This window comes from Geotrypetes seraphini, chromosome 2, assembly GCF_902459505.1.
Source record: "Geotrypetes seraphini chromosome 2, aGeoSer1.1, whole genome shotgun sequence".
Lineage (NCBI taxonomy): Eukaryota > Metazoa > Chordata > Amphibia > Gymnophiona > Dermophiidae > Geotrypetes > Geotrypetes seraphini.
In genome coordinates this window covers 214,118,260-214,144,209 of record NC_047085.1, presented here as the reverse complement: position 1 = coordinate 214,144,209, position 25,950 = coordinate 214,118,260, and the positions used below count along the sequence as shown (strand labels likewise).

General features: G+C 40.6%; 1 long non-coding RNA gene across 2 annotated transcripts; it reads right to left on the bottom strand.

The window, feature by feature from the left end:
* Positions 1-6,025: 6,025 nt before the first annotated feature.
* LOC117354006 lies at positions 6,026-25,553 on the bottom strand. 2 transcript variants are annotated; one of them, XR_004538092.1, is made up of 5 exons: positions 25,419-25,553; positions 24,750-24,966; positions 22,718-22,844; positions 8,295-8,382; positions 6,026-6,233 (listed from the first exon to the last, which is right to left on the bottom strand). It is a non-coding gene; the product is annotated as an uncharacterized LOC117354006 (long non-coding RNA). The 2 variants fall into 2 exon arrangements; XR_004538093.1 differs by lacking the exons at positions 6,026-6,233; positions 8,295-8,382 and adding an exon at positions 17,964-18,020.
* Between the last annotated feature and the right edge of the window lie 397 nt (positions 25,554-25,950).

The window sequence follows — 25,950 nt, the reverse complement described above, 5'->3', positions numbered from 1 at the left end:
GGCAGCAGTAGGCCACCTATAATTAGGACACCATTTATAGAATTTGCCCCTAGAGGTACAGAGCAGTACTGCACTTGTCTGCCAATCAAAGATATCATACACATGAGCCAGCTCTGTAACTGAGCTACTAGACTTTGGGAAATCCTAAACTCTTATACCAAGTGCCTATGACAGTTTAATACTTTTTGCTAAGAAAGACGGATACTTTTAGAAAAACATAACTTGAGAAACTAGGCAATTAACCTGGAGAAAAAGATAGAAAAGAGGGGAAATGGTTAAGTGTACCAATCAGGATCAATGTTCATACAAATTAGATAGAGAAAAAAAATGTTGGACAACAATCAAAAATCTTTGTATAGGGCCATAAAATACAATTCTGTTACAACAGTGCGAACATTAGTGGTGATATATAGAAGAGGTAATTAAGATAAGCTTCAGAAATCCATCAAAGAGAAAATACTATTCAGAGAACTTTAAGTCAACTCCTTTCCCTGAATTGTGGTATTATAGATCAAATGAATTTTTCCTATTAAAAATGTACCCAGTAAGTCACTGTGGAAATAAGACAAAGTTTTTTGTTGTGTCACCACATAAGATCATTCACAAGCCATCGATTAGTATAAACTCTACCTTGTATATAATTCTACCAACAATTAAAATATTGGGAGTCGTTTTGGATATGCATCTGACCATGAAACAACAAATAGATGCTATGGTACGTAAGGGTTATTACACGTTATGGAAACTGCGTACCATTAGATCCTTTTTTGAGTTTTCTGCTTTTAAACTCCTGAAACAATCTTTATTACTGAGTTTTTTGGATTACTGTAATATTGTATATTTAACAATTTCTAAGAAAGACATGGTTAGACTCATACTGATTCAGAATACAGAGGTTAGAAGGATCTATGGTCTTAAAAAATCATGTAACTCTATTTTATTGTGAGTTGCATTGGCTGCCAAAGGAGGCTCGCGTTTTGTTTAAGTTGGGTTGCTTTTGCTATAAGGTTATGTATGGTACTGCTCCGTCTTACATGGTTTACAGATTCTCTGTAGCATCGTATAAATATAGTAGAAAATCTCATGCCCTGTTTACCTTTCCATAAGTACAGGGCTGTAAAAGCAAGAAATTTCTTGACCATACTTTAGCATTCCAAGTGGCTTCACATGATAGAGAATTTCGATTGATACCGCTTGGAGTTTGTTCTTATAAACATTTCAAAACTCAGCTGAAAACTCATCTCTTCTCAAAATACTTAGTCAAACAATTTCTTTTTGTCATCCTTAAATTGTCTTTCATAAACCGCATAGAACTGGAAGCGCTGTGAAACCTCCATCGATCAGTGACCTCACACGACAACCCAATTAGCTGTATAATGTATATATTTATTAGTAATCAATAATAGCTTGCAATTGGGTTAACAGAAAATATACAGAATGCTTGCCTTCTGTATACCTGGTGTCTGTTCTAATACACTAGTAAACTGATATTTTATACATTCTTAACAACCTAAGACCACGTTAGTACATGTTACGTTCTTGATTTCTATTGGATATTCATAATTATCATTTCATTATTAAACTTTCTGAGCCATATTGAAGCGTGATGTCTTATGGCCAAATGGCTTGCATAATTTCCCTGACATATGTGCTTTTGATATCAAGAATCACTAATTTCTGAGCAAGGCGTATCCTATTCCTGTATTTATTTGCACAGCTATCAATTTCATATCCTTATGGTTGGTATTGTTTTCTGGTAAGTCCACTTGACCCAAGTTATAGAGATGTGGTAATTCCCTTCTGATGCTGCAAATTTCCATTCTCACAAACAAACTTCTTGTTTGTCATAGTCAGCAGATATTTCCTAGTTTCTGTGTGAAAGATGAGTTTTGCATGAAACCTGCTTATGTTAACAGAGAGAGAAATCATATGAGAGATGTGACTCTTCTAATAGTTTGTTCAGGGTGCTTTCAGGCCTATAATAGTATTGCCATATATCTGTTAATCTGAGGTTCACAGGGGTCTGTCTTCACCTCCACTTTCATGGAGGTCTTATGATCTTCGCCTATACATCTGCACAGGTCTTCTGTCCTTCATTTGCTTCCCCTTCCTCAAAATTTATGGTTACACAGTTAAGAAGTACTGTGTTATGTTATGTGAAATAATAGCAGCAACTGATAGCAAGTCAGTTACCTAAATCTCATAATATTAGCATTCACACTCGGTTACCTGCCACCAGCAGCATGACTCACCTACAACTAAATAATCACACAACTCTTATTTGTAGAAGAACCATTTGGCCACAGCTGTATTAACGATCTTAACATCATCCCATAATCAAAATACAAACCATATCATACAAAAACAACCCCCCAATGCAGTTTTCACATCCCCAGGGAGCTACTCCCGTTAAATTCTTAAACTATATAACATCATCCAAACATGACCCATGGCAATGCCAGGCCAGGCCTCCCCTGGTGGCGGCATCGCTTACGAGTGTTACATTTAATTAACTGCTGATGTCCCAACCGCAACTGGGGCCAATACCACATTTTCCGCCCCTTTTCCAGCTGTGACCGCCTCCTCCCGACCCAAATGCTAAAAGGGACTGATTCTATAAATGTGCATTCCGATTGTAGGCAGTGGTAGGCATCCTACTGCTACCTAGCAGCCAATTTGGGTGCACATAAATAAAACCAACTATGAGGCAGATGCCTACACTGTAGGCATTTGTCACTGTCAAGAGAGATGCATCAAGACACTTAAGCTCGCCCGAGGCTGGGCGTGGGCATGGTTTTGCCTGGAAGTGGAAATTTAGAATGTGGGATGTGCATGTGCTATGTTCACAGATGAACTGCACAGGGGCTTAAATTAACCTTAAGTGGTGTTGCAGTTTAGAACACTGTATTTAGCAGTATACTGGCCCTAAGTAAGGTGGGATGCATAATTAAGCAAGTGCTATATGTGAGCTGTGTCTTTTAAGATTCTTAATGTATATTTAGATATATTTATAATATTTAAGGGTAAACACTTGATCTTCTTAAATGATATAGATAGTCAGAAATGATATGTGAGAGCTCTTTCACAAACCGGTGGTTTTGAAATGTTAAGTACGGAGAGGAGTTGAAACACAGTTTAGGGGTGTTTTAGAGAAATTTTAAATAAACTTTCAAATGGGTGATTAAATGTTTGTATTTTATAGATTGGCAGAGCGTCCTGAGAACCCTTGAAAAAGCCATGTAAATGGCGAAACGGGTTCCCGTCGGACTTGTCAGCAAGTCTGTTTTTTTAAGATAAGCAATCTTTGATTGATAATGCAAAAATATAATATCATTGTTTGAAAAAACATAAAAATAGGAGGAGGAGGCCATAGAGTCAGTGATGGAAATTTTGAACCATTGAAACCTGGTATTGGATTTAATTCCTTAGCCAGATTGGTGTCTGATTCTCTGGATAATTCCCTGTAGTTGGATTTTTGTGTATATTTGAGACCCTCCCACAAGTTCCACCAAAATTGGAAGAAGGGATGACCTTAAGCATCTGTATCAATTGGAGTCTTAGGCCACTCCCAGTGCATCACAGAATGCACCGGGAAGGAGGCCTAAGAATACGATTGGCCCAGGTGACTAAGGTCCTTCCTATTGTAAGGGCCTTATGCATTTGAGCCAAGGGGACCCCCCACAAGTCCCACCAAAATTGACGAAGGGATGCCCACTCCCATGGGAGAGACCTTAGGCATCTGAATCAATTGGAGTCTTAGGCCACTCCCAGTGCATCCCATTGGCCCATATGTCTAAGGTCCTTGCTATGGGAGGGGCCTTATGCATTTGAGCCAATCAGGTCTTTAGGCCCCTCTCTGGTGCATCCAAGAATGGTTCTGGGGGTGGGGGTGGGGGGGTAGTTATGGGGGATTGGCAGCAGGAGGAGTGGGCATCCCTAATGCAGGTCTTCAATGGGAGGTTGGTGGTAGTTTAGGGGCAGGAGGGGGTGGGCATCTCTACTGTTTTTTTTGCTTTGGGGTGGGGGGTTCAGGGACAGGAGGGAGTGGGCATCCCTCTTGCCAATTTCAGTGGGACTTGTGGGTGGTCCCCTGCCGCAACTGCTCAGCTGATCATGGCAGGGGGATTTCCTTGCCGGGATCAGCTGATTGCAAGGGATCCCTCAATCAGGCAGGCACGATTCTCTAACTGGTGTCTGTGACAGGGACGTTAGTTAGAGAATCAGGGCGGTTAGATGGGGTTAGGCATCTGTCCATTAGGGCAGATGTGATTCTGTATAGGATGCTGGTGTGTGATTCTCGGTACACCGTCAGTGGCACACAGGACAATTGCACTCCGACAATTCCGCTCCGACAAATGTGCACACTGACAAGTGTGCGCATGAAAGTAGCGAGATTTTCAGAGCGCAATTGTAATTATAGGGGGGGCGGTTGCAGCAATGTTCGAAATGAGAGCCCCCTGATGAGTGCGTGAGTGTAGTGGGGGGGGGTTCTCACCCCACCTCAACTAGAGCGCGAGAAACCCCCCAAACCCTCCTTGAGAACGGAAAGTGAAGATTTTAGGGTGGTGAGCATTTGTCCTGCATGCAAATCGGGCGGAATTGTTGAGGTGCCAATGTCCTGCGCACATTTGATGGATCACTGCAATTCTCAACCGCTTCTTATGTGGCTACTGAGACCGGCATCCTATACAGAATTTTCCCCAAAATGCCCAACCTTCACCCAAACCTAGAAATCCTGTTATAACAAAACACAACCCATGGGAGGGAGGGTGGTTTAATTTTTACATACCTTCCCTGTTTTCTTCACACTATTCCTCCAACCCACTAAAACGCCTGACCAATCCCAAACCACTGCTCCTCCAATCTCCCATTACCTCAACCAATCACATATATTTTTACATCTGCCTTTAACTCAATGGTCTCAAACTCATGGCCCGAGGGCCACATGTGGCCCGCCAGGTACTATTTTGAGGCCCTCAGTATGTTTGTCATAATCACAAAAGTTTCTTGATCAGATGTTTCTTTAGCTATAAATTACAATATTATTATTAAGACTTAGCCAAAAGGAAAGATTTATAAACTATAAAGAGTTTTACCTCTTGAAAAATTGTCATTCATTTAATAAGATAATAACTATTTTTTTTCTGAGGCCCTCCAAGTACCTACAAATCCAAAATGTGGCCCTGCAAAGGGTTTGAGTTTGAGACCACTGCTTTAACCCTTTATCTCCTGCTTCCAAACAACCTGCAATCCTTACTCCCCTGACCCTCATCACCTAAACTAACCCATTTCTTATCCCCCACCCCATCTCCTCGTTACTCCTAGCAGGTAACTAGGATCAGCTAATGTTATCTTCCACCAGCTCATTCTGGTGTCTTCTATATCACTGTTTAGGTTACACTCTCCCAACAGAATGACTTGTCAAGTCCAACAATGTATGAAATGTGATAAGAACAGAAAGGAAATCTGGAAAATTTTAAAGTTGAATGCGTCACCTTTCTTGTCTTTACCAACATCTGAGATTTATTTTTGACAGATTGACAGGTACTGACCCAGACTACCGAATTAAAAGAGAGAAAAAGAAAACAACAAAGACCATTACTTGATGAAATACTAAAAAACTGAGAATTATAATTTAACAATGTAGTGCCATTCCAGGCATAACCCCAGTGGTATTCACATACCATAATAGCAGCGATCCTTTAACATATGACTATACAAATGGATATTTTAACAAGCAAATCACTTTAAAAGAGATTATAATGTCATATAACCATCCACTGATTTGTATGTACTTTATCAAACCATAAACTACCAGGATTTAAAAGGATTAAATTAAGTCTTCTATATTAGATTGTAAAATGAGATTCAGTCTGAGTAACAATTATAAGAATAATATTGATGTAAATCATATAACATACAAACAATGTTACAGCTTAATTTATTATCTCAGATCTTACCATACATTTTTGTCGAGGCTATAAATGAAAGACCTTTGCTCTAGAGCTAAACATGGTCAATTTATATGTTAGTCAGTAGGACATATGCCTAGCATTTGATGTGATAAAACATCTATAAATTATTCAGCATTGCCTGGTGATTATCATTTTCAAAGAAACAAATATAAAGTCAGTTCTGCCAGCCTCGTAGATGCTAGATGGCATCATTTATATCGTAATGAAGATATTAAGCAGTCGCACCTCGAATATTGTGTGCAATTCTGGTTTCTGCACCTGAAAAAAAGATATAACAGAATTAGAAAAGGGTGACAAAAATGATAAAAGGGATGGAATGACTTCCCTATGAGGAGAGGCTAAAGTGGCTAGAAGCTCTTCAGCTTGGAGAAGAGATAACTTAGGAGTCATATAATAGAGGCCTATAAAATACTGAGTAGAGTGGATAGATGTGAATTGCTTGTTCACTCTTTCCCAAAATACTATGCAATGAAGCTACTAAGTAGTAGATTAAAAACCGGAGAAAATATGTCTTCATACAACGTGTAATTAAACTCTTGAATTCATTGCCGGAGACTGTGGTGAAATCAGTTAGCTTAGTGGGGTTTAAAAAAAGGCTTGGGAAATCTATTGCTTATTCCTAGGATGAGCAGGATTCAGTTTTACTGCTTGGGTTCTAGCTAGGTATTGTTTTACTCTTTGGGATCTTGTCAAGTTACTTGGGACCTGGGTTGGCCACTGATGGAAACAGGATACTGGGCTTTAAGGACCTTCATTCTGTCCCAGTATGGCAATTTTTATATTCTTAACCAGTCTCTTCTCTCACTCATATCAAAGTATTTTTTTTCAGCATTTAAGTTTATTCACAGTCATCCAGTGTAAGATTTTCAAAAAAAAATTTGCCAAAAGGGACAAATCAGTGTTGCTCTGCCCACAGAAATTTTGCTTGCTTGTTCTCACATGGATTTCAACTTTGCTTTAGTCTCAAGCTTATAAATGGTTGCAATTGAAACAGGACATTCAGAAATGGTTCCCTGAATGGCGAAATTTAAAAACTCTGTATAGCTTGCCGGGCCTATGTTTCCAGACAGATTTGCTAGGGCATCAGGCTGCCAAGTGGTATAAATGAATATCTGAATATTTGAACAAGAAGCCTAAAACTAGTCTAAAAGACATTTGGAGCATTGAGATAAAGCAGCGGATTTCTGCTACTCAATGGCCACGGATTTGGACTTGGAGGATGAGAAGTAAAGCGTCAGCATCTATGAGACAAACTTGTTTTTTTTTCTGTTGCATAGAGTTTTTTGGACCCCAGTTCGTTTGCAGAAGTTAGTTCAAACTCTAATAGATGCTGCCACTGTCATCTTGAAATAGGAACACTTAATCATTTGTTGTTGTTTTGTCCTTTGATACTCAACTTCTGGAAATCAATATGGGGACAAATCAATTTGATTCTGGAGTCTTTTGAGGTGGAGATCTGTGGTACATTGTTGTCACCTAAATCTCCATTGGATAGATATAAAAGTAGACTATTTGCCATAATGACTGGGACCATGCAAATGGTTACTAAAAATTGGGATAGACTTGGGGCTCCTTTTACAAAGCTGAGCTAGAGCCTTAACGTGTGGAATAGCGTGCATTAAATTGCCGCGCGTGCTAGCTGCTACCGTCTCCTTTTGAGCAGGCGGTAGATTTTTAGCTAGCTCACGCTATAGCACGCACTAATCCGGTGCGTGCGTTAAAAACGCTAGCGCACCTTTGTAAAAGGAGCCCTTAATTTCTCCTTTTGGTGGGGTTCTTTATATTTATGTTACAAATATGAGAAAATGAATTCAGAAATTACGTGTAATAATAAGCTATTTAAATTAACATGGGGTCCATTGAAAAATTTTATTAACACTGATTAGCTGGATTATCCCCTTATTTCCAATTTGATTTACACATCCAGAAAGGGGGGGTGGTATTATATTTTCTTGTATTCATTGACCAAATGAAAGTGCTGTTTATCATTTTTACTGTATGTATCCACTTTGTTTTTGTTCTTGAATTAGGGTGGGAGAGGAAATGTTTTGTAGTATTTCTTTGATCGATTGTAAGTGCTATCTTGAAGTCAATTGTATGTATATTTTAATGCACTGTTTTTGAATGGAAAATTAATAAAGAGTTAAAAAAAACCACCTTTGCTTTAATCCTAACATGGCTGTTTATAACAGGACTACTGAAGTTTTTATTTGCTTTGTACCACTGAGCAAATAATCCAGTTCATCAGTGCTATAATTTCATCTGCCTTCGTCACTGATGTCTCTCACAAACAACTCATATCTCACATACAACCCATACCAAGTGATGTAAATGAGTCCAAACTTGCGGTCTTGTTTGTCTTTTGGACATTTTTAGTAGTAGATTACGATGAGGCTATGTTGAAAACCTGTGAATGAGAAAATGAAACTAATGTGCTAGCGTCAATATGGGTAAATAATTGCAAGATGAATTGATATTTGAAGCACAAAAATACATTAATATGCAATGCAAACAGGTGGAGGGGCATAATCAAAAAAAAGCGTCTAAGTCCCCTTTTGGCCTAAGTCCCTAAACGTTCAACCCAGAAGCAGGGAAAGTGTCCATAACCAAAACAAACGTCCATATTTTGATTATGGCCTTCCCCTGCCTAAACGCCCAATCTCCACTACGTCTAAAAGTACCCCCACAGCACGTCTACACTTTTAAGCCATAATGAAACAAAAAAACGCCTAAGCCAAAAAACGTCCAACAGAAGGGCTTTTAGGCGAAGGAGGAGCTAGTCCTTCGCCTAAAAGCTGAATTCTGTAACCGGTGTCTGTCAAAAACAACATCGGTTACAGAATCCCCCCCTCCCCACAACCATCCAGGCAGGAGGGTGCCAAGCCCTCCTGCCATGGCAAACCATGACCCCCCTCCCGACAACATCAGGGCAAGAGGGAGCCCAAACCCTCTTGCCCCTTTGAAGCCACGACCCCCCACCCCCCCGACTCGATCGGGGCAAGAGGGAGCCCAAGCCCTCTTGCCCCGTTGAAGCCGCGACCCCCCCCCCTGAATCGATTGGGCCAGGAGGGAGCCCAACCCCTCCTGGCCTGGGCGACCCCCCTACACCCAGACACATTCGGGCCAGATGGGAGCCCAACCCCTGCTGGCCCAGGCGACTCCCCTACACCCTGACACGTTCGGGCCAGGAGGGAGCCCAAGCCCTCCTGGCCCAGGCGACCCCCCTACCCCCACCCCCCCACTACATTATGGGCAGGAGGGATCCCAGGCCCTCCTGCCCTTGATGAACCCCCCCTCCCCCCCAACATCCGTCCCCCCCAGAACCCCCGATCGGGCCCCCAGCTGACCTGCGACCCCCCCTGGACGACCCCACGACCCCCCCACCCCCACCCCCTTCCCCGTACCTTTTCGTCGATGGCCGGACAGACGGGTGCCAAACCCGTCCGTCCGGCATGCAGGCCACCGAAGAATGGGGCCGGATTGGCCCAGAGGGTACCAAAGCCCCACCTACTGGTGGGGACTAAGGCGCCTGGGCCAATCAGAATGGCGCCTGGGCCAATCAGAATGGCCGGACGGACAGGTTTGGCACCCGATCGAGTCAACGGCCAACAGCTCAGCGGCCCCTTTTTCGGCACTTAGACCTGGTTTTATTTCGTCTAAGTGAAAAAGGTCTAAGTGCCGACTAAACTGTATTGGTTATACCTGTTGTACGGCTAGGTGTAGGTCGGCCCACCTCCTGCCCACTGCCCGCCCTTTCCCCTCCTCTAAACACACCTCTTTTCTCTCTGTGCGTTTAGAGGCAGGGGAAAGGCTTAAGTTGGTTTTAGATACGTCTAAAAACCAGCTTTGGTTATGGGTACTTGGACAATCAGGCTTTTTGATCGTCCAAGTAGCCACTTAGGACACTTTGTAGACTTTTTTTTTTTTATTATTACCCCCATAATGCTTAAACATATTTCAGTAATTTATGCATTTTGGGGGGGCGCTAGAGAGCCCGAACAAGATGGAGGCTTAGGTCCCGAGCTCCCGCTAGCGATCCCGATACACAGCGCATTTCATCAACTTTAACCTGCACATACATTGCTCTTTTATGATCGTGACGATGCCTCAACCTAAGCAGGGTAAAATAGAGGCTGCTTTCGCCGGCACTGCGGGCGCAAAAAGACCAAAACAGGACCCACCGACGCCTACTAAGGGGGAAGCGGCCCGACCACGTGGCGATCCTGACCTAACGATTTCGGAGCAATTACAGCTAATTTCTAACATGATGTCAGAGAGTAAAGACAATATTAAAGACATCAAACATGAAATTATTAACCTAACTGAAAAGTTCTCGGCGATGGATACCCGACTGCTAGCACTGGAACGCAAACATCAGGTAGTCGATGAGCTTGCCACTAACCAGAAGATGGATCGCCGAGCCCTGCACGCGCTAGAGAGTCTGCTGGAGGACCTTGGCAATCGCGGCAGGAGACAGAACCTTCGCATCAATGGCTTACATGAAGGAGCGGAAGGGTCGGATGCCTGCAAATTTTTTGAGGACTGGCTTCCCAGGGTGTTATCCCTTAAGTTTGATCGGGCACTTGAGGTGGAGCGAGCCCACAGAGTGCCAACCAAGATGTCTTCAGGCTCCCAGCGTGCACGCCCGATGGTGTTGAAATTACTGCGCTTTCCACATGTTGCTATGATACTGGATAAAATGAGATCAATGAAAAAAGTGGAATGGCAAGGGCAGTCGATTTATATATCTGCAGACTACACCAAAGATACAGCAGAGAAGCGCCGAAAATTTCTTGCCCTGCGCCCTCGACTGCGTGCAATAGAGGCCCGTTTCGGTCTCCTGGCTCCTGCACGATTTAAGATCACATATCAAAATAGAACCAAAACTTACACGGATCCTACTGAAGTGGATAAGTTTTTGAAAGAGCAAGAGGACCTTGTGCGTATGGATACCTGATATTATGTATTATTATTATATCTGTATATTCATGCCATGATTTCCAAAACTGATATGTGTGCAGATGGTTGCATAATTGTTTTGCTATTTTAAGTCCACTATGGTGGCTATAGGTGCTGTGTTTCACCAATGCTGTTTAATGTTTGACTCATCTTTTTTCAGGGGGATTGCTGGGGGGGGTGAGAGGACTTCGAGCCTCCGTGTTGTTGCTGTGTCTCCTCCCCTCCGCAGGCCTTCGGGTCACCTTTTGGGCGGGTTGGTTACAAGGCATTTGTCTTGTGGGCGGGTGGGAGTTGTTATGACTGGTGGGGGGAGGGAGGGAGGTATGAATGTGGGTATGTATGGTGTTTTTTTTCTTTTTTGTTCCAGCTCTAGACAGCAGACTACAACTCTGAGAATTGCTTGGCATGTGTTTTTCGGCAATAATACTGTACTGTTACTGGTATTGACTCTGATGCTACTTAACCTTGATGGGAGTGTGTAATGTTTTATCTTTGAATATTAGAGGCTTGCATCATCCTATCAAGAGGAAAAAAATGTTGCTATTCTGTAAACATCATGCTGCACAGGTGGTTTTTTTGCAAGAAACCAAGCTGAATGTCATTGAATCTGCCAAACTGAAGAGGGATTGGGTCTCACATTGTTTCTTTTCCCCAGCTGTCTCAACTAAGGGAAGGGTCGCTATTTTACTATCCAAACATCTTCATTACACTATAATTGGCTCTTCCCATGACTCTCAAGGTCGATGGGTATCAGTCACCCTTGATATAGCTTCCAGCAAGTACACATTCCTCTCGGTATATGGACCCAATACTGCAGATCCAAAGTTCTTTCACGAGATCTCTCAGGAGTTGGCTTCCCTTTCTACTGACCATATCATTGTAGGGTGTGATTGGAATCTGGTGTTGGATTCGCACTTAGACCGTAAATCTCATTCCTCCTATCGCTTACCTACAACCCATTTGCTCTTGCGAAATATAATTCAATCCTATGACCTTGCTGATGTATGGCGTCTCTTTCACCCCAAAGATCAAGAATATACCTTTTGGTCAGCGCCCCACGTGTCTGCTATGCGTCTGGATTACTTCCTTATGTCCAATTCGCTCATACGCTCTGTTCATTCTTCATCTATACTCTCCTGCCCTCTTTTGGATCATTCTGCCATATCAATATCCTATGATCTCTTGACTCCCTCGCCTTCTACACCCTCGTGGCGTTTGAATGTTGCTCTCTTGATAGAGCCAGAATTCTTTTCCCAAGTTGAGTTATGGACAGCTGATTATTTCCTGTACAATGATACACCACTTGTTTCTTATCAGATGGTCTGGGATGCCTATAAGGCGTATCTAAGGGGTCGCATCATAGCCTATTCGGCCCATCTTGCCAAATTACGTAAAAAACTCTGCTTGATCTTGATGCTCAAATAAAATCCCTGGAGGTCCGATACCATATCTCATCGACCGCCTCGGATTTAATGCAAATACGTAAGCTAAAGTTCCAATACAATACCATTCTATCTGAGCAAGCTGGTATAATGTTGCTACACGAAGGTGCTCTATACTATGAACATCGAAACAAAGCGGGTACCCTGTTAGCTAATTACCTTAAACAAAAAAAACGAGCTCGTCATATCGTTGCCCTTAAGCAGGGGGGCTCTCTCATTACAGGCCCAGTTGTTATTACTGATCAGTTCCGTTCTTTCTATGAGAAACTATATACTTCGGGAGTTAATCCCTCTGAGACTGACTTTGACGAATTCTTCCGAGACCTGTTGCCACCTTCTATTCCATCTAAACTTCATGAAGAACTCAATCAACCCCTATCTCCTTCAGATATCAGTGCTGCCATTGGTGGACTACGTACAGGCAAGGCCCCGGGAGGTGATGGCCTCCCTTTGGGCTTTTATAAAACCTTTCAAACCACATTGATACCATTACTCCTTCGGCTTTACAATGACTTTATGATGAAGGGCTCGAGTGGAGGAACTTTTGCTGAAGCGGATATAGTGGTTTTTCCCAAGCCCGGGCGTGATCTCTTGCTCCCTAAAAATTATAGACCAATTTTGTTGCTCAATTATGACTGTAAAATTTATGCTAAAATACTTGCAGATAGGCTTGCTAAGGTTCTTCCTTTGCTTATACATCCTACTCAATGTGGCTTTGTCAAGGGACGACTTACAGCTGATAATTCTAGAGTACTCTGTCATGTATTGCAGGCTGCCAGTCATGTTTCCATCCCTCAATGTGTGATGTCATTAGATGCCGAAAAGGCTTTTGATTATGTGGAATGGAAATATTTATGTCATACCCTACACTGGTTCCAACTGGGTGATGTCTTCATTGATATGGTACGCCTATTGTACTCTAGTCCTAGGGTCAGGTTGAATGTGGATGATCACTTTTCCTCTTACTTCTCTTTAACCAGGGGAACTTGTCAGGGGTGTTCCCTATCGCCCTCCTGTTCAACCTGGCCCTGGAGCCCTTATTGCGACGATTGGATACTTCAGCCGCTATTCAGGGTATAAAGGTTGGCCCCAGAGAGGTGCATCTGTCCGCTTTTGCAGATGATGTGCTTCTCTATGTATCCAATCCAGAAGTCACTCTGCCGGCCGTGCTTACACTTCTCTCTGATTTTGACACTTTGTCAGGATATACTATCAATTGGGATAAGACTGAGGTACTCCCTCTGAATGCGCATTGTACTCAGGCAATGATATCCCCTTTTGGCCTCACGTGGTGTCCCCATGATCTTAAATATCTGGGCATTCGTTTTTGTAACACCTGGCAAGACACAATTGATCTGAATGTTACGAACCTCTTGACCAAGATCCAAACGCTATGTAACCAATGGTCCCCCTTGCATTTGACATGGTGGGGTAGATTAGAGTCCATACGCATGATGATGACTCCTCAAATATTGTATGTTTTACAAATGCTCCCTCTTCTGTTTCCCCCTACTTTCTTTAAAAAATTAGATAGAATTCTTGTACAATTTTTGTGGAAAGGGAAGCCACCTCGCATTGCACTATCTATTCTAAAGAAGCATTGGCACATGGGAGGAGTTAATTTCCCCCATTTCTCTCTCTACGCCTACGCGGCGTTAATACGTGGCGTTAGCAAATGGTTTTTGCCCCCAGACAGTCCTGATCTACCTTACTGGGGCAAACTTGAGAGAGATCTGGTAACTCCCTATTCTTTAGACAGGATTTGTTTTTCTATGGGGACTCCCTGTTTCAGGGAATGGGTGACTCTTTCTATATCTCAGAAAGCACTTATGACTCTTGGACGAGAGCTGCGCTTTCCCCTTTCTCTTTCTTTTTACTCACCTGTTTGGGGTAACCCCAAGATTACTGTGGGCTCCCGTAAGATATATTGGTCTGTTTGGATTGAATGTGGGATTTGGTACCTCCGAGACCTATTTAGGAGGGACACCCTGATGTCATTTACACAGTTGAAGTACACTTATGGGCTGCCTCCCACTCAAGCCTATAGATACTTACAACTCAGACATAGCATACTTGCTACTTTTGGGAATGATTTAAGTCGTCTTCATCGCACTCCTATATCTCCTATTATCCCTATGTTGTCCGCATGGAGTAACAAACCACATGTCATGTCTGTGATATATAATGTATTTCGGACTGAGGGTCCGCTCACCTTGTTACCTGTTCAGCGATTGTGGGATCGGGATCTTTCTCGTTCAGTTTCTGAGAGTCAATGGAACCAGATATGGCGACGCTCCAATAGACCCTTGCACTCAGCCTCTATTAGACAGTCTCTGTTTTTTGTTCTTCACAAATCATTATGGACTCCAATCAAGCAACAACGAGCTATGTCCACTTCATTTAGCGAGTGCTGGAGATGTCTTTTGGCTGCTGGAACTCTACAACACATGCTTTTTGACTGTTCCTTCGTATCTAACTTTTGGGTGAACGTCGGAGATATAATGAGTCATATTATTCCTTCTCCGGCAGTGTTGTCCTATGACCTGATAATACTACGATCTTCAGCACTTGAACCTCCTCTTCCTCGACATATGGAGACCTTGTTTGACATACTCTGTGGCTTGGCCATCAAGACTGTGCTACTTAATTGGAAGACACAAAAAACAATATCTATTTCTCAATGGTGGTCTATGGTTCTTTCTGCATATAAATATGAGGCTAGAGTGGCTGAGTGTAGAGGCTCTCAATCTTCTTTTCGTAATATCTGGTCTCCATTGATTGCTTACTGTGAGTGTATCACGTGAGTTATTCTTTTGCGATGCATCTTATTTTGTTTTACTCTATTTTATTTTATTTTTCTACAGTACTGTATTGCTGGTGCTCTTGATAATATTACTGACTGTTACTGCTATGCCATTGTATTTCAGCGAGCTTGTCACCACTACCTTTTTATTAGTGGATTGTTTATTTTGCTGTCATGAGCTGTTTTGTTCTTATTTTTTTTATGTTACTTTCTCAATAAAAATTGATTGACTTAAAAAAATTATACATTTTTGCATAATTTCCTAGAAATTACAGGTAGGTAAATAGCATATTACACACAATTTAAAGCTAGTTGTTGATTTTCCACATGAAATTGTACCATTTTTCACTAGTGCACTCTAATCCCCCCTTTTACAAAACCATAGCACGGTTTTTAGTACTGACCACACCAGTAACAGCTCCGACGCTCATAGGAATTCTGTGTGTGTCAGAGCTGTTACTGCAGTGGCTGGTGCTAAAAGAAAGTGGGGGGGGAGGGTAAAATTATGATATCTGCAGAAATGACATCTCCAGAAATGACACACCCTGATTTGCAAACAGATTTCCATATGAAATCCAAAATCCGTTCTACCTTTCTAATGCCCCTCAGCTATTCTTGACTTTGTGGATTTGTGTTAAGCATTGTATAAATCATATTTTAATATTACAATCCATTTTGGGTACTATTATTAAAATGGGCTAAAATCTCAATAAATAGATTTAAAAAATGAAAATCACAGATGTGAACAAGCCTGTTGATGTCTCAATGACAATCTCTAAAGATGCATAAACAGATGCAACTTTTTCTGTGAATAGTACAAAATCTGAAAGGATACACATTTAGTTTCCATGGTGTGCAAGAATATCAGTCTCATTAGTGTCAGAAGATATTTATTTTAAACAGATTTTCATGTTACTGGTGGAAACATCACAAATTGTGCTCATTAGTAACTGGAGATTTGGAAGTGTTAAGTGATTGATATAAGCAGGTCTGTGTAGGTTTGTATTATACTCTTTTCAATTGGACAACAAGCATTATGGGAAATAACTATAAACTTGAAATAGAGACAAACCAATTAAATATTGGTTTTGTGGACCTTAAGAGTTAAAGTAGTTTCATGTTCAAGAAACTCTAATGGCAATGACAGTACTTAAATATAATTTACTTAGAGCTGTAACTGAAAAAAAGGCGTGAAACCCCCCTAATAAATAAAATGCATACATATAAGAAAATGTTTGTGTTGCCATGGCATTAAGTAAAGAAGATAATTTTATAAAAGGAGCTCATGAATAAAAAGTACACCTGTGCTTTTTCACTTCAAACTTTGATGGATACTTAAACTGGAAGAATACATGCAGTGCTGCTTTGAAAATTATCCCTGAACAATTATGCACTCAAATCTCATCTGGAGGAGCACAGAAGGGCATATTCTGTAAACGACATCCCGACTGTAGGTGGTGGTAGGCATCCTACTGCTGTCCACCCAGCCAATTGGGATGCACATTTTCTAAAAAAACAACAACAATCCAATGCAGGCCATCAACACTGTAGGCATCAGTTGTGGGTGCAGGGAGGTGCCTAGGGACACTTAAGCTCACCCAAGGCTAGGCGTGGGTGTGGTTTCATCCCGAAGTATCCTTAGGCAAGCTTAAGCAGCCATAGGCATCTCCCTAGGGCCACGATAGGTGCCTGAAATGTAGGCCAGAAAAATGCTGGCCTACATTTAAAATAAATTAAAGAAAACCTAATGCTGGCCTACATTTCAGGCACCTATCGTGGCCCTAAGGAGATGCCTATGGCTGCTTAAGCTCGCCTAATGACACTTCAGGGTGAAACTTTCGAGTAGTACTGTATCCTTCTTTATGTATGGCGACCAATGCTGGACGCAGTTTTCCAGGTGGGGGCTTACCATGGGCCAGTATAGCAGCATGATCACCTTACACTTATCCACGTTAAACCTCATTTGCCATGTCGTGGCCCATTTCTCAAGCGTGTTTATGTCACATTGCAGGTCTTCGCAATGGTGACAGGTCAAAAACGCGCAAGACAATCGCGCGCAGACAAAATCGCGCAGACAAATCAGCGCTAAGACAATTCAGCGCAAGACAAGTAAGCGCAAAGACAATCCAGCGTAAGACATTTGAGCGCAAGACAATTGAGCGCAGCGACAACTCAGCACAAGACAATTTCGCGCAAGATAACTCAGCGCCATGACAATTCAGCATCATGGCGCTGAGTTATCTTGCGCGAAATTGTCTTGCGCTGAGTTGTCTTGCGCTGAGTTGTCTTGCGCTCAGTTGCTGGCACTGAGTTGTCTTTCGCTGAGTTGTCTTGCGCTCAGTTGTCTTGCGCTCAGTTGTCCCGCTCATGCACATTTCGGAAAATAAGTTGCGCTCAATTGTCTTGCGCTCAAATGTCTCATGCTTGGTTGTCTTTGCGCTCACTTGTCTTAACGCTCAATTGTCGTCTACTCATTTGTCTTGCACTCAGTTGTCTCGCGTTCGGTTGTCTGCACAATTTTGTCCGCGCGTGATTGTCTTGCGCGCAATTGTCTATGAACCCTTCGCAATCCTTCTGTGTCTTCACTATGAATAACTTCAAATCGTCTGCAAATTTAATCACCTTGCTCGTCATTTATAAATATGTTGTCGAGCATGGGTCCAAGCGGAACCCTGCGGCACTCCACTCGTGATGCTTTTCCAATCCGAGTATTGTCCATTTACTCCCACTCTGTTTCCTATCCGCCAACCAGTTTTTAATCCAAGTGAGTATTTCACCATTGGTTCCATGGCTCACAATTTTTCAAAGTAGTTGTTCATGCGGGACCTTGTCGAACGCCTTCTGAAAATCCAGATATACAATGTTGACCGGGTCATCTGGTTATGAAAATGATTTCTTATCTCACAAGGTAAGGTGAAGAAGATTAATCATATAAGAGGGAATAATCCCATATAGAATTTTAAATTTAAGAATATACAACTTAAATGTCACCCTTGTTTGCATTGGTAATCAGTGAAGGCATAAGAAAAACAGTGTAATTCTATCAAATTTTCAGGCTGAGTATTCCGACTGCTATATTCTGGATCATTTGTAACTTTCTCAAAATAGACGGTGAGCAATCTGCATATACATAGCATATACATAATTACAGTAATTTTCTTTTCAAGTATTTTTTTTAAGGTGGCAATGAGCGCACATACACATAAAGTATCAATACAAATTGTCCTCCCCACATGGGAGGGTAAACATAGCAGCACAACTAGATACCCCTTAGATACCCCATGTGTAAAACACTTCCCCCGCACACCCAAATATTTATATATAAACACAATCAAACATGCTAGCCTTGTGCAAACCAAACTCCACTCTGTCCATGGGCATAGCCATATAGTAATTTAATGTTGGCAGTAACTTGAATCCCCAATATCTGTGCATTAGAATCAAATTGCTATAAAAAATTATCTATCTTGAATAACAAGCGATTCCGAGGATGATTTGGAGAACCATTTAGTCAAACTTGTGTCTGTTCCTTACTCAGTTTTAGTTTATGTGAGGTAACACACCCCTCAATGATATCCATACAGCCTTTCATCAGTTCTAAGGTGGTGTCCTAGAGTGAGTGGGAGCAACATTATAATATCATCTGCATAGATGAGCATTACATTTCAAATTCCACTTCAATAGACTGCATTACCACATTGAACAGAATAGGGAACAACGGTGAACCCTGGGGAATGCCATAACAGGCCTTCTATCGCTTGGATAAAATGTCATTCAAATTGACCTTATATGTCCTTCTGATTAAAAAAAACCCCAAGAAAACCAAAAAAACACTGCAGAATATTTCCTGATAAATCCAAATCGCTAAAGAGGTATATTAAAAGAGCATGAACAACAAGATGGAATGCACTAGCTAATCAAATTGCATCACTAATATTTGTCTACAACTTAACAAAGATTTCCCTTTAGCAAGACAAAAGCATAACTGTTTCTGTACTACATTTTTTTCCTAAAGCCTGATTGAGAAGTGTACAAAATACCATATTTATCTAAATAATTCTCCAATTGGGTTGTCACCCAACCTTCCGTAATATTTACATAAAGGAGGATAGAAACCAGTGGTCTATAGTTGGCTAATCCATGAATTTTAGCTCATTTGTTCTTTAAAATTAAAGTTTAAATGTTTTTTTCACCTTTTTAGAGGCAGGACATTTTCCTAACATTAAGGGCTCCTTTTATCAAGCCGCGCCAGCGGTTTAACGCGTGTAATAGTGCGCATTAAACTGCCAGCCGCGCTTGACGCTAACACCTGCCTTGAGCAGTCGGTAGTTTTTTGGCCAGCGCGGGGGTTAGCGCGTGATTAAAAGTCACGCGCGCTAACCCCGATAGCGCGGCTTGATAAAAGGAGCCCTAAATGTTGATTTAACCAAATGGCCAATGCTCCAGGAAAGGAATGAGAAGCAGCAAGCATCAGGTTTGCAGTACAAGTGGCTAACATACAATAGCCTCTATCTGTTTAATAGAATTACCCCCTCACCCCATTTTATGAAGCCGCATTAGGCTTTTTTTAAATTGTTGACCATGGAGATATTAACTCTGATGTTCATAGGAATTCTATGAGTGTTGGAGCTAATTCTGCTGGAGGCGGTGATAAAAAAAAAATCCTAACACGACTTTGTAAAAGGGGGAGGGGTAATTTGTCTCTGAGATTTTCAACTGTTTTCTAGATCTTCAGCATCAGGTACTGAAAAATTTGAAGGCGTAATCAACTCATGAACATTCATGAAGCTGCAGTAGTGGTTGCTGCTGCAGTAATTGATCTGATGCCCATAGGAATTTAATTGGCATCGGAGAGTTTGTCGCACGGCAGCCACTACCACAGCTTTGTGGAGCGGGAGGGTATAAGTGATTATTCCAAATAGCTTCTTTTGGACGGGTATCCCCAAATCAATTAGATTAGAGTAATACTCCTTTTTCCCAGATGAAATTTATAAAGAATAACTGCCCTCTTCTAATTGGTTTTTGTTTCTACAGTTTTAGCATCCCTCCATTTATGTTCTGACTATTCTACCATTCTTTTTTTTATCTGGAATTATTCCTCATTAAACCATCTTGAGGTTTTCATGTATCACTTGGATTTTTCCATGATATAAATACCGTATTGCAATTATCTATTAAATCATAAAGATGTTTAACTTCTTTATCATTATCAATGACGTCATCAATTTCTCTCCATAAATGCTCTAAATGGGTCTATTGTACTTCTTGTATAATATGATTATCTGGGATAATGTACCGACTTGCCTTCCATCTTATAATAATTTCTAATAAATAATAATCTGATCAAGGTAGAGATTGCCATGATACACGAAGGAGATTCTATCTCCTCAAGGTATAACAAAAGAAGACAAAAGAGGCGACCTGTGATGCTCAATTTATTTATTCACCGTTAAGACTCGACACATACGTATTTCAGCTGTAAAGCCTGTCTCAGGAGTCCTGTTTCCAATGGAGTACAATTTATCACATATGCTTCTTATCTAAAAAGATGGTAATTAAGACACTGTTAGAAACCTGATCACTATACTGGCAACAATCTCAGGCATCCACTCAAAGTGATGCGTGAGATTGTTGCCAGTATAGTGATCAGGCTTCTAACAGTGTCTTAATTGGTTTTTGGAAACAATACCCCTGAGGCAGGCCTTACGGCCAAAACACGTACGTTTCGGGTCTTAACAGTGAATAAACAGATTGAGCATCACAGGTCGCCAGAGATTGCCACGAGCCAGCTTGAATTACCGTATTATATTTTGGGAAATATGTTTGGAATATGAAAAACAATCTAACTGATGCCCTTTAATGTATGTAGTATAGAAGTCAAACCACTGAATCCTAAAGATTCAAGGAAACCAAATCAGTTCTTTGTCTTAGGATCTGAATTAATTTTTAAATGTAAGTTCACATCCCCTGCCATTAAACTATGGTCAAATTTCATGACAATACTTGCAATGAATTCATCAAATCTGTTTTCAGTTGCTGCCCAGGCAGCAATAAAATACAACAAAAAAGATCCTCAAATGATTTATCATTGATTTCTAGATCTTGCAAGCTAATTGAATCTAAAATTGCAATGCTAAAAATTCTCTATAAATCAATTCTAATCCACCACCTCTTGGTTATTTCGTTGAGTGTAAAAATTTACGTACTGCTGGACATAAATTCCTCAACTTTGCACCATCCATTTAACGATAGCCATGTATCCATTGAAACCAGAAAACCTGGTTGGTTGTCTTCTAGGAGATCTGTTAAGATACTGTTTTCATCTTTTTTTTTATAGACCTAGTATTAATATAGTAACTAGGAACTGGTGTATATGACTCTGAGTCATTATATGAACATATCACCCTGAACAAATTTTGTTGAGGGTTAAGGAGAGGTTGGAATAGGGTATGGGGAAATAGTGGGAGAAATAAGCCCACCCTAGGGAATAGAGGGGAAGTGGTTTGTTTAGGGCACTGCAAGGATATTTGTCAAATTGCTGAATGAAGGGTATTGATGGTTTTGAGGGGCTAGGGTGAGAGGAATGGGATCACAGCCGCTAGTAGGTGGACATTGTTTTGGATTGATGTTCTCTCCACCGGCGTGATCAGAATTTGTGCCCTGCTGTCCTCTATGCTGTAAAGGGAACTGGGAACTATCAGAGTACAATTTCCTATACAGCAAAGAGTGCAATATAAAGTGCTATCAGGTCTTGTATCATAAAGCCCCTGGATGTTTTCAAGATTTATTAGCGTTTGAACTGTCCAAGAAAGGAATTAAAATTTGAACATGGGATGAGATTATCATTGATGTGAGAAAGGAATGTGATGTATGCAAGGGTTGGGAACTCTGTTTTAAATATTAGGAGTGAAATTGTGTAATGCACTGACAGGCCAGTTATGTTTATGTAATCCCAGGGATATTTAAAAAAAACAACTTTTGAAGATACAGCTATTTGTTAATGCATACCTATGAATGAAATAAGCTTTGTAAGTTATGGAAGATGTAGGATACCTTTTGTTGAGTATGTATTGTATTGTTATTTATTTTGTTTGTTGTTTGTACACTGCGTGGAGTTTAGGCAGTATATAATTTTTAAAAAATAAATTAGTTTATTCTTTCCACTGCTGTCATGATATATTTAATCATACTAATAGCATCTATGCCCAAAGAGCACATCCAAGGAGTAGGACATGCTGCTTGTGTGAGCTCCTTGGGTCAACTTTGAGGCACCTCCATTTCGAGTCAAATGTTTAGATTACTACCTTATTGGCATCTTTCTTACAGCTATGTCCTTTTTGATGGCATCTACAGTATTCCGATTATCTTGGACAACCAGAATCCTTGTACTCCGGCTGCTCTAAGACCTCAAAATTTGATTGAATGTGACCACACCTGTTCTTCTCTGATTCCAAACTCAGCGTGTTCTTATCTTTGTTCTGTTCCTCCTGCATTCCCACTTTCTTTTTTCCTCTTATAATGATTAATTGTAGACTTACCTTATCTATGATCTTCTGTCTGCTCAGCCATGATTTTTTTATTCCTTTCTGAAACCTGGTTGCGTGATGGTGAAGAGCCTTTACTGTGTTTTCCAGCTAATTATTTAGCCTTCTCTCTCATCTGCTCCTTAAATAGAAGAGGAGGAGGGGTGGTGTTACTGGCCCTATCAAACTTGTCTTTTGCTGATTTAAATTTCTTAATTTCTTTTTTAATTCTCTAACATCTTTTGCTTCATTGAACTTTCTCTTATCCTTTTCACTTTTTTAAATTTTATATTTCTCCTTTGTGCTCAATTTCACAAGAACATTTATTGCAATGTATTTATGAGGCTGAAATTCAGTTTTCAAATCTAATTATTCTAGATGATTTTAATATCTGTTATGATAATCCACCCCAATCCTTTGATAAGTGTCTTTCTTCACTATTTTTTCCCACTAGATTTCATGCAACACATTTAATTTTTTTACACATGTAACACGTCACACTTTGGATATGGTGCTCTCTCAACTCTCAGATTTCCTTCTTTATTCTGATTTTTTCCTACTCCTTTGCCTTGGACTGCTCACTATCATATAACTTTTCATTTGACTCTCCCTGTTACTTCTCAATGTACTGCTAACCAGGGTGCATCAGTACAGGAATTTAGATCAACAGACCCCTCTAGTCTTCCACTTTTTTACTCTCATTTCTCATTTCTACACTCTTACCTACTCAGGTTAACACCTGACACTTTGCTCTTTATTCTATTGTGGATGAATTTGTGCCTTTCCATTGTAGGGCATCTCGCTTCATCAGGGAGCTTTCGATTCCAAACTCCTATTCACCAATATGTCTTATCATTCCTTCTGAAATTCCACCACCTGAACATTGTGTTGATGCACCTTCTTGTCTGTTTTGACTAGATTGTAAGCTGTTTTGAGCAGAGACTGTCGCGTCTACGTTTTGATAGACAGTGCTGCATATGTCTAGTAGTGCTATAGAAATTAGTGTTATCAGTAGTAGTAGTAGTAGTAGTAGTAGGAAACCACGGTATAGGGATGATCTTTGTGTACTAAAAAGCACGGTTCCCTCTAAGCTGAGCAGAAGTCCTCCATCTACAATTCTGCTTATGGGGGGAGGGGGGTGCTGTTTCACTATTTTATTTTCAATAGAGAGGGACAGGCAAGCTCTGCAGGACTCAAGGGAACCTGACTGTCCCTACAGATTGAAAATACAATATTGAAGCACCAGCCCCCACTGGCAGCAATGGAACTGGAGGGCTCCCGCTCGGCTTAGAAGGAACCGTGCTAAAAAGGCACCTGCAATGTGTAGAATGTCACTGGTACTGAACTAGGTCTTCTATTGATCTTGAACATTATAATCAACTTCTTTATTTTTACCGCTCCCAGCTTTGAAAATTGTGATACCAGCATTATTCTGAATCCATTAATAAAACTAGTAATCACCCAAAGCAACTGTTTCTGGTAGTTTCATACCTGTCTTCCCTTGTTCTGTCTTCAAATGTACCGAGTGAGGTATTTGGCATCTGATTTTGCCAAAAAAATTTCTCATCAAAGATTGCAGGTCTGTGGTTCCTTCTCTATCATCTCCTGTTGATTGAATCAATTTCTCCTGTTTTGGATTCTACTCACTGGGATTTGTTTTCTTCTGATTTGTCAAGCAGAGGCTTTAGATGGATCCCTTTCCAGTTCATGGTCGAAATTTAATATTCCCTTACTGATCACATTCTCTAAAGCGATCAGCTCTTATGGAAAGACTAAATGGCTTTCAGTCCCAGCCCATAGTCTTCTACCATTGGCTATGACAATGTTTAATATAAGTATTAACACTAGTGAAGTTCCTTCTCTTTGGAACCAATTTTGAAAAATCTATCTGTTGATCCTTCTCAACCTGTGAATTACAGACCTATTTCCATCTTACATTTGTTGGCAAAAGCTATATAATGAATCATATGTACTCAATTGATACAGCATTCTGAGTCTTCCCACTTGCTTCACCCATTTCAGTCTGGATTTAGATTAGTTCACTTACCGTACTTCACTTCTTAATTATATTCAGTTACTTTTTAATAGGGGTTATGTAGTTCTTATTCCTTTTGGATTTGACTGCTGCCTTTGACGTGGTAAGTCACATTTTTCTGATCTCAAGGCTTGCTTTGTGTGGAATTTCTAGTTTGATTCTTAAATGGTTTTCCTCTTTCATATCAGGTTATACTTGTCGAGTTTCTGATTCATGGATTGTAATCCCTCTGGGGACAGAGAAATAAATTAATGCCTGAATGTAACTTGCCTTGAGCTACTTACTAACGAAATCCCAAATCAAATAATACTAAAGGCTTATTTCACATCAAACTCAAGGACTAAAACAAACTTGGCTAGTTACTCTACTGTATAGATCCTAAAATATGGATTTTTCCTCCTTTAAATAGATCACATTAAAATTTTTTTGTACTTTTGTTGATGCAGTTACTGTATTTTACATTTTAAACAGACTGTTTTCCAAAAAAAGACCCTAATACAAAACGCTAATTTATAGTTCAGTTCAAGGTCAGTAGACTATGGGAAAAATAAAGAGCTATATATTGAATAATGCAACAGTTGCAAGTTAGAATATTGTAAGAAATCTCTCATTTATCTTACTTATAGCTGAACCATTTCAAAGATTACCAGTCTTAAATTGCTTTTTCACTTATCTGTTCACCTTGCATTAGAGCTCTGTTTTCTCAGGGCCCTGAATAATGGTTTCTCGCTGTAGAAAACCAGCTGGGATAGTCTTTTGGTTTTCTGCCCTTTCAGCAAGATATTCTGCTATTCACTGGTTTTCATTCTATATAACATAAAACTAAAAAAAGGAAGGGAAACAACTCAGCATGCCAATGTACTAAGTTCAACTTCTGTATGCACATCTGGGGCTCCTTTTACGAAGCCGCTTTAGTGATTTTAGCGCATGCAGGTTTTTAGCACGCGCTAAACCTGCGCCACGTGGCTAGAACTAACGCCAGCTCAATGCTGGCGTTAGTGTCTAGCGCGTTAAACCGCTAATGCGGCTTCGTAAAAGGAGCCCTTGATTTTTAATGCGTATGGTTTTTTGATTTGACCGTTTATTTATCGCAGAAAGGTGAGCACTTTCACAAAGCTGTGCTAAAAAGTGGCTTGCAAGTTCAAGTTCAATTTATTTAATATACCGCAAATATAAAACCAAGGTAAATCTAAGCTGTTTACAATAAAATATA